The 9,404-nt window shown below is 48.1% G+C and overlaps 1 pseudogene; it reads left to right on the top strand.

The window, feature by feature from the left end:
- The first annotated feature begins 970 nt into the window (after positions 1-970).
- Positions 971-3,613, top strand: LOC125532539 (annotated as a pseudogene).
- Positions 3,614-9,404: the final 5,791 nt, after the last annotated feature.

The raw sequence follows: 9,404 nt of genomic DNA, 5'->3' as shown, positions 1-9,404 counted from the left end.
TATGCCTGAGATGTACTAATTACCGTTGTTGGTGTTCAACTTACCCACTTCGGTCCGGTCTAAAAGCTTTGAGCGTGAACATGACGTTGTTATGCTTGTCGATGCTATTGAACATGTCCTTGAGCCCCTTGATCTGCTCCACCGAAACTGCAAAAATGCTAGTAGAAAATTATCAAGTTTAATAGTCTGAGGAAATGTTGTTCATCTCAGAGCACGCACATACGCCTAGTGTTGATTTCTTGAACTCGTTCATGGTTCTGAACTGCTTCATCATCTAGTCACGCCCACATCTTGGCACATACACGAGCAGAAGCAGCAAGCACAAGAACTTTCATTATTTCCCGGACGGAGGAATTGGCATGTTAGACACGAAGAATCCATGTGTATTTTGTGGCTGTGGTAGCGGCCGGCCGGTCGCCACAGAGGCCTTGCTCCCAGCCGCCTAGCTCCCTCGCCTATGCCCTCCCGCATCAGGGTCGAGGGAACAAGCGCTCCTCCTGGTTGTCAGTTAGGTAGCTTCTTCATGTCTTACAGTACGGCAAAGTCATCGATGGAGAGGTTCAATTCTGGCCTCTTGCAACGCATGTCCAGGGTGTGTCCGTCGCTCCTTGTTGCGTCGACCACATGATTGCCAACTTCGGCGTCGACACATCCAACGGCAGCATGGAGAGCTCCAGAATCTGTATGCTGTCCTTTACCCTCTGCTGCTCCCCCGATGCGGTTGCATGCACGCTAGCCCCCAGTAGCAGGACTGTCACCTGCGGACCGCGATGTGTGCGACACCTATGGCCTGGAAGTGGCGGTGGCAGCGCAAGCTTTGTCAGTCATGTCCGCCACGCAGACAAAACCATGAGGCACGAGCCTTGCCGGCCATGTGTAATGGCACTGACGACCAATCACGAAACGGTAGCGGCGGCCAGGCCTGCCGTGTGCTTGGCCACCACGACATGGCGGCAGCAGCTAACCAGCCATGCTGATCGTGTTGTCCAACGTCACCAAGAGATGCGTGGCCGTGGCGAATGTCGGCGAGCGCCTGCCCGCCTTCCTCGGCCGCGAGTGCCTTGACATCGCTGCCGTCCGCGATCACACGACCGTCGCTTTCCAGTCGTTGGCATCCATTGATCGAGGGGCTCAAGAGAGGAGCAGGGAGGCTGCCAAATAGATGAGATCCAAGAGGCAAAGAGAAAGGCGAGATGTTTACGTACTAGATGGGGCGGAGACCTAGGCCGTGGCCCATGCTGCATCCTTTTGTGTAACGAATAAGGAAACAAACTCTACTTTTTTCTCCTGATGGAGAGCTCCGCCAAGGTATTGGCCGGATTTGGCCCATCCGAATGAGTGAGCCTGCTCGCCACGTTCAGTACTCGTCGCTTACGGAAAAAGTTGACTATCCTTTTATATCTCAGCCATCGATCTTTATGATTAACATAAAATCAACGAATATAATAGGATGACGTATGGAGAACTATAAAAGCCTCCGTCCTTTATTATTAGGTAAAGATAAAGATTGCAGACAGGATGGATTGCAGAAGTTTACAAATTTTCTCGTTTTAATATTCCAAATGTGGAAGGGGAGCCTTGGCGCAGCGGTAAAGCTGTTGCCTTGTGACCAGGAGGTCACGGGTTCAAGTCCTGTAAACAGCCTCTTGCAGAAATGTAGGGAAAGGCTGCGTACAATAGACCCAAAGTGGTCGGACCCTTCCCCGGACCCTGCGCAAGCAGGAGCTATTATTGTATTTGGAGACACTTTGAAGGCAATTTTGAGGCAGTTGTTTTCTTATTTGTGATGCATCCTTTTGATGTTGGTGACCGCTGTGAAATTGAGGAAGTTTAGGTGTGGTAATCTTTTTCTTGCTCCTTTGCTCATTAAATCTAATTTTAGCTTGGACTCATTGGAAGTTTTAACCACCTGAATTTCAGGTTGTTGTCGAGGAAATGAATATCTTGACAACAGTCTTTCTCCGTTATGACAACCTGAAGATATATTATCCAAACAATGTACTGGCCAACATACCGATTATGAACTTCTGCAGGAGTCCTGATGTATTCTTCTGTAGGTGAATGCATTTAGAGAGTGCAAAGCCCTTGCCCTAACCCTTAATGATACAAAAATTGCAGTATCCAAGCTCAACCAGATGACTAATGTTGTTGGTGGCATCATCGTGTTTGTTCTCTGGCTTCATATTCTTGGCATAGCGACAACGAATTTCCTTGTTTTCCTTAGTTCACCATTTTTGGTGGCAATTATTGTATTTGGAGACACTTTGAAGGCAATTTTGAGGCAGTTGTTTTCTTATTTGTGATGCATCCTTTTGATGTTGGTGACCGCTGTGAAATTGAGGAAGTTTAGGTGTGGTAATCTTTTTCTTGCTCCTTTGCTCATTAAATCTAATTTTAGCTTGGACTCATTGGAAGTTTTAACCACCTGAATTTCAGGTTGTTGTCGAGGAAATGAATATCTTGACAACAGTCTTTCTCCGTTATGACAACCTGAAGATATATTATCCAAACAATGTACTGGCCAACATACCGATTATGAACTTCTGCAGGAGTCCTGATGTATTCTTCTGTAGGTGAATGCATTTAGAGAGTGCAAAGCCCTTGCCCTAACCCTTAATGATACAAAAATTGCAGTATCCAAGCTCAACCAGATGACTAATGTTGTTGGTGGCATCATCGTGTTTGTTCTCTGGCTTCATATTCTTGGCATAGCGACAACGAATTTCCTTGTTTTCCTTAGTTCACCATTTTTGGTGGCAATTATTGTATTTGGAGACACTTTGAAGGCAATTTTGAGGCAGTTGTTTTCTTATTTGTGATGCATCCTTTTGATGTTGGTGACCGCTGTGAAATTGAGGAAGTTTAGGTGTGGTAATCTTTTTCTTGCTCCTTTGCTCATTAAATCTAATTTTAGCTTGGACTCATTGGAAGTTTTAACCACCTGAATTTCAGGTTGTTGTCGAGGAAATGAATATCTTGACAACAGTCTTTCTCCGTTATGACAACCTGAAGATATATTATCCAAACAATGTACTGGCCAACATACCGATTATGAACTTCTGCAGGAGTCCTGATATGGGAGAAGGAATTGACTTCTATATCCACGTAGCCACACCAGTAGTGAAACTAGCACTCATGAAGGAAAGAATACTACGGTTCGTATTAGTGCCTTTATCACATGGTTTGATCAAAACTGATTTGTTAACAACTGAACTATGAGCATGTTGACAACTAAACGTGAAACATAATTTTGGAAGTTTCCTATGTTTTTTACTTGTGTCATTTAGAATACCACATCGAACTAACCAATTTTTACACTTATGACTCCAGATGCATCAACAACAAGAAAGAGCATTGGTACCCAGGGGCGATGGTTGTCCTTCAAGATGTAGATGAGGCCAACAAACTAAAAATATCCATATGGCTCTGTCACACGTTCAACTTCCAGGACATGGGGATGAGGTGCGTGAGGAGGGAGCTGGTGCTCCAGGAGATGATGAAAGTCCTCAAGGACCTCAACATTGAGTACCGAATGGTACCACTCAACGTGAGCGCACGGAATGTGCCTTCTATTGAATCCACAAGGATGCCAACAACATGGAATTATTCCTGAAGCAGTGAACGTTCATGTGACATTTCATATCCAGATCGGGCATTTCCTATCCAGTTCGAGCATTGAGAGCTACAAGAGCCGCTTGCTACCAACTGGTGAGTAGGACATGATATGAGCTGTTAGCGTGCCTAAGCCAGATCACTTGGTTCGGTCTGTAATTATTGTGTTGTGTAGTATGTACGCTTTGGAACACAATCATTGATCATTTTAAATATTTTCCAATTATGAATAGAAGACACACATGTGTGTGCATGCGTGTAGTTGTTTTCTTCTTCTTAAGGTGGGACTTGGGCCTTGTCGGGCTAGCACGACGTGAGCCCGATATGCCTCAGGATATAGCCATGCCATATCAGCCCAATCCGACCAGCTCTCCTAATGTGCCATGTTGGCACAAAATGCCTCAGGTGTCGCTCAACCCTAGAACATTGACGCGCTTGTGCCGGGCCGGCCTAGGAACGGTCCACGTCGATCCGTTTGCGATGTTGCCGCATAGCGATTCACTGTCCCCGGCAGTGTGCTGCTGTGCATCTTCCTTGAGGAGCACGGTCCCCATCATTAGGTAATTGCGGAGTGAGCCAACAAGAACGGACACCTCCTAGATCTCCTTGGATACAAGTGGGATGATGGTGGGCAACACCGGCCGCCCCTGCGCGGTGAGGGTTGCGGCCAGCTTCTTCGAATGGTGCCATCGAGACGCCACACGGAGGTGGATCGAGATGAGCACTAGTAGGTGTGAAAGATCAACGGTGTCGACTAGACGGGGTATATGAATATGCGACTTACCAAATTTTATTCAAAAACACTTTTTTCATACAATTGTGGAATTGAAAGTTCACTAATGCAATAACTAAGTGAACAACCTATACGAAGTCAACAAATATAAGCAAAATAAGCAAGCTTGTAAAGTAAAGCAGAAGAATAAATGCATCAACACAAGTAGTTGACCCTAAACGTGGATCCTTGTGAGGATCCTACATTGCCGTTTAGCTGCCCCAAATATAGATGTCTGGACTGGCTACAACTCAGGATTACTCCGAGCTATAGCTCAGACATACAATTTTATCCCGGACACTCCAGGTATATCCTGGATACTCCGAGCTATAGCTCAGACACTCTGAACTATCTTAAATCCAACACAAACTCCAGACAACAAAGAGTTTAACATAAAGCATTGAGCTACTTTTCTAGCATTTCCTTGAATATACTATGGGTTTTCTCATTACGCAATGTTATTTCTTGGAATCACCGGAAGCCAAGAAAAATAGAAACTCATAAAATTGTATTTTTCTTTTTTTTTCCTTTGGGGGGGGGGGGGGGGGGGTTACCAGTGCCTATAATACTTCCTTGTGGTGATAAAAAAACACATTGGTCCCTTAATCTTTCTTCATTATTCATCAAAACCAACTTAGAGGGCCTAGATGAACTTTCAATCTTGTTAGACATATTAGGGTTTGGAACAATGCTCGATACCCTTGGTGGGTACGGCTGTCATATATTTATAAGAAGGAACCATACAAAATACAGGTTATGTTACAACACGTACATCTCATATATATACTTAGTCTAACACCCTCCCTCAATCTTAACTATGTCCTGAAACACTCAGAAGGTTAAGATTGCGACGACATCCTTCAAAAGAAGGCAAGGGCAAGGGTTTAGTGAAAATATCCGCAAGCTGATCCTTAGAAGAAACAAACTTAATCTGAAGGAGCTTCTGAGCAACACGTTCCCTCACAAAATGATAGTCAACTTCGATGTGCTTCGTTCGGGCATGAAATACTGGATTGGATGAAAGGTATGTGGCACCGATGTTATCACACCAAAGAACAGGCGGCTGAGTTGGGGAGACCTTCAACTCTCGAAGCAATGACTGCACCCACATGATCTCAGCTGTGGCATTAGCAACAGCTTTGTACTCAGCTTCGGTACTACTCCGAGACACCGTAGCTTGCTTGCGAGCTTGCCAGGCGATCAAGTTAGGCCCAAAGAACACAGCATGTCCCCCCGTGGATTGCCGATCATTAGGACTACCAGCCCAATCGGCATCAAAAAATGCTGAGATCAGTCCAGAACGTGCAGGCTGAAGATGGAGACCATATGAACCAGTGTGACAAACATAGCACAAGATGCGCTTAACAGCTGGCCAGTGAGAATCACATGGTGCATGAAGATACTGACACACACGGTTAACTGCAAATGATATGTCTGGTCGAGTAATGAGCAAGTACTGCAGTCCACCCACAATGTTGTGGTACTCAGTGGCATCCTCAGGAGAGAGCAAGTCACCAGCAAGAGCTGTCAGTTTGTCTGTGGCAGACATGGGAGTCGTAGCATACTTGCACTGCAACATACCTGCACGACGCAGGACATCCTGAGAGTACTTCTTCTGAGTAAGAGTCAAGCCACTATCAGAATGAAGAACCTCTAGGCCCAGAGAATAATGCAGTTTCCCAAGATCCTTAACAGCAAACTCAGCACCAAGAGGACACAAGCCTATTCGTAGCAGAAGCAGACGAACTGACAAGGATGATGTCATCAACATAGACCAGAATGTACATAGTCACCTCAGGTCGCTGAAGAATAAACAGAGACGTGTCTGTTGTAGAAGGAACAAACCCATGTGCACGAAGAGCAGCGCCAAGACGGGCATGCCATGCACGCGGGGCCTGCTTCAAACCATAGAGAGCTTTGACAAGGCGACACAAATGATGTGGCTGAGCAGGATCAACAAAACCTGGCGGCTGATGCATATACACCTCTTCTTCCAGAACTCCATGGAGAAAGGCATTCTGAACGTCAAGCTGTCGAAGCGACCATCCGCGAGTAACAGCCAAAGAGAGAAGAACACGAATAGTAGTTGGTTTAATAACAGGACTGAATGTGTCTTCGTAATCAATGCCGTACCGTTGTTTGAATCCCTTGGCAACCAAGCGTGCCCTGTACCTCTCAATGGAGCCATCAGCATGTTTCTTCACCTTAAATACCCATTTAGAGTCAATGATATTGACACCAGATGGAGGTGGAACAAGATGCCAAGTGTTGTTTCTTTGAAGAGCATGAATCTCCTGCTCCATCGCAGCACGCCAATGTGGGATGCCAAGCGCTGCTCGAAAATGTCGTGGTTCAGTCGTAGGGTCAGCCTCAGCATGCACCACACAGGCCGCAAGCCACGCGACAGTGCCATCAGTGCGCTTCTTCGGTTGGAAGATGCCACTTTTGCTGCGAGTATGGGGACGCAGGACGACAGGAGGTGATGGCGCTGGAGCTGCCACATCAGAGGAGCCGCTGTCCATCAGCAGCGAGGAGGACGCGCCGGCGGGCGAGTCAACAAGTGCATCTGGTGGCACGGTCAGGGTCGGCGAAGACAGACCGGGCGTGACCGGCCTCGACGGACCAGGCGACGAAGACTCGGTGACCTGCGAGTCCCCCGGCCCAGGGGATAGCGCCGCGGGTCCAGCCGGCCCGGCCGACAGCTCCGCAGGTTCGGCCGGCCCAGGCGACAGCGAGGCCGCTGGCCCAGGCGATTCGGGCACCCCGTCGGATCCACGTGCATGGGACATGCATGCGTGATCGACGTCGGGGTCAGACGGGGTAGTGACGGGGGCAGCCTCGTCGAGCGCCTCGTCCGGCGTAGCAGCAGCTGGTGCAGGTGTGGCTGTATCATCATCCAGAAGCTCAAGTCGAGCGCCTCGTCCAGTCCCTGCACCATGGTTAGGCAACAACATAGGAGAATATGCAGCATCCACAAATTGATCAGGCAAAACTGGAAAAGAGTGCAACTCGGTGACGGGAGTATCTGTGGGTGATGTGAGCGTGGAAAACGGGAAGACAGTCTCATCAAACACAACATCACGAGAAATGTAAACACGATTTGTCGGAATGTGAAGACACTTGTAACCTTTGTGGAGAGGACTGTATCCAAGAAACACACATTGTTTGGATCGATACTCAAGTTTATGCTTATTGTATGGACGAAGATGCGGCCAACACGCACAGCCGAACACTTTGAGGAGGGAGTAATCTGGAGTTTCATTAAGCAACACTTCTAGCAGAGACTTCATGTGAAGACGTCGTGTGGGAATCCTGTTTATCAAAAAACAGGCAGTAACAAAAGCATCGCTCCAGAACCGAAACGGGACAGAGGCATGTGCAAGAAGTGTCGGGCCAGTTTCAACTATGTGACGGTGCTTGCGTTCAGCTGCACCATTCTGCTGATGTGTATGAGGACAAGACACATGGTGTGAGATGCCAAGCTTCTTACGATACTCACCCCCCCCCCCCCCAGTCTGACTGAACATGGATAATTTTGTGCTTAAGCAATCGTTCAACATGTGCTTGAAATTGCATAAAGACATGAAACACATCAGATTTGCGCTTAATAAGATAAATCCAAGTAAAGCGACTGAAAGCATCGATGAAACTGACATAATAGTTGTGACCACTAACAGAAGTTTGGGCATAGCCCCACACGTCTGAAAACACAAGTTCAAGAGGAGCCGTGACAACACGACTTGATACAGAAAAAGGCAACTGATGACTCTTGCCTTGTTGACAGGCATCACACACTAGAAACTCCTTATTACTCGACTCAACAGGAAGACGATGACGATGAAGCACATGGCGCACAAATGGGAGTAGCGGGGTGGCCAAGGCGAGAGTGCCACTGCGACGATGACACCTGAACACCACTGAAAACTTGAGAGACTCGTGGCACATCAAGCGCGTATAAGCCGTCGCAAGCTCGACCACTAAGAAGAACGTCCCTCGTGTCCCGGTCCTTAACAAAAAAATGGAAAGGGTGAAACTCAACAAACACATTGTTGTCACGAGTTAATTTAGGAACCGAGAGTAAACTACGTGTGACTGAAGGAACACGAAGGACATCAAGCAGACGCAAGGTTTTAGTGGTACGTGAAAGGAGAGATGCCTAACCAACATGTGAGATGGGCATACCTGATCCATTGGCCGTGCGGACCTGATCGTGATCGGTGTAGGGCTGGCGAGTGGCCAGCTTGTCAAGCTGGCTCGTCAAATGGTCCATAGCGCCCGTGTCCATGTACCAGGCAGGATCCACCGAGTATGAAGGAGTGAACCCGGGATCCGGTGTAGCGAGAGCAGCTTGCTTCTCATTGCCCTTCCCATTGTTTCCAATGCCAAGAAAATCTCGTTTAAAGCGACGATGGCAGCGAGACGCCAAGTGCCCCTCAATGCCGCAGAGTTGACACTCAACCCCACCACCACATGCCTCGCAGTGGAGCCGCTTGCAGCCAGCCGTCGGAGGTTGAGCGGGTGGACGGGGCTGGTTGCTCGAGGTCGGCGGCGCTTTCTGCTTGGCACCGCGGGCGCCCCTGCGGAGAGCGGCGTTCGCAGAAGGACCCTCCGTGTAGACGCCAACGGAGCGGCGAGCAGAGAGCCTCTGTTCGGTGTTGAGGAGGCGTGCATAGAGATCGCGAGGCGGCATCGGCGTGTCACGTCCATTGATGTTTTCAACGAGAGAATCATAGTCCTCATCAAGCCCATTGAGAATGAATGAAGTGAACTCCTCATCACGGAGAGGCTTCCCAATGAATGACAGTGTATCAGCCAGGTTTTTGACCTTGTTGAAGAAGGCCGTGACGGAGAGATTATTTTTCTTGACCTCACCCAGCTGATTACGGATGGCAGAAGAACGAGCCAGCGACTGTGAGGAGAAGCTGGAGTCGAGCGTGGCCCATGCGTCCCTTGACGTCACGGCAAAGACCACCATGCCGGCCACGGAGGGATTGAGCGAGGACTAAATGGCACCCAGAAT

Source organism: Triticum urartu, chromosome 1 (assembly GCF_003073215.2).
Source record: "Triticum urartu cultivar G1812 chromosome 1, Tu2.1, whole genome shotgun sequence".
In the NCBI taxonomy this organism is placed as follows: Eukaryota; Viridiplantae; Streptophyta; class Magnoliopsida; order Poales; family Poaceae; genus Triticum; species Triticum urartu.
The sequence above is the reverse complement of the archived record's forward strand: the minus strand, read 5'-3'. Positions and strand labels throughout refer to the sequence as shown.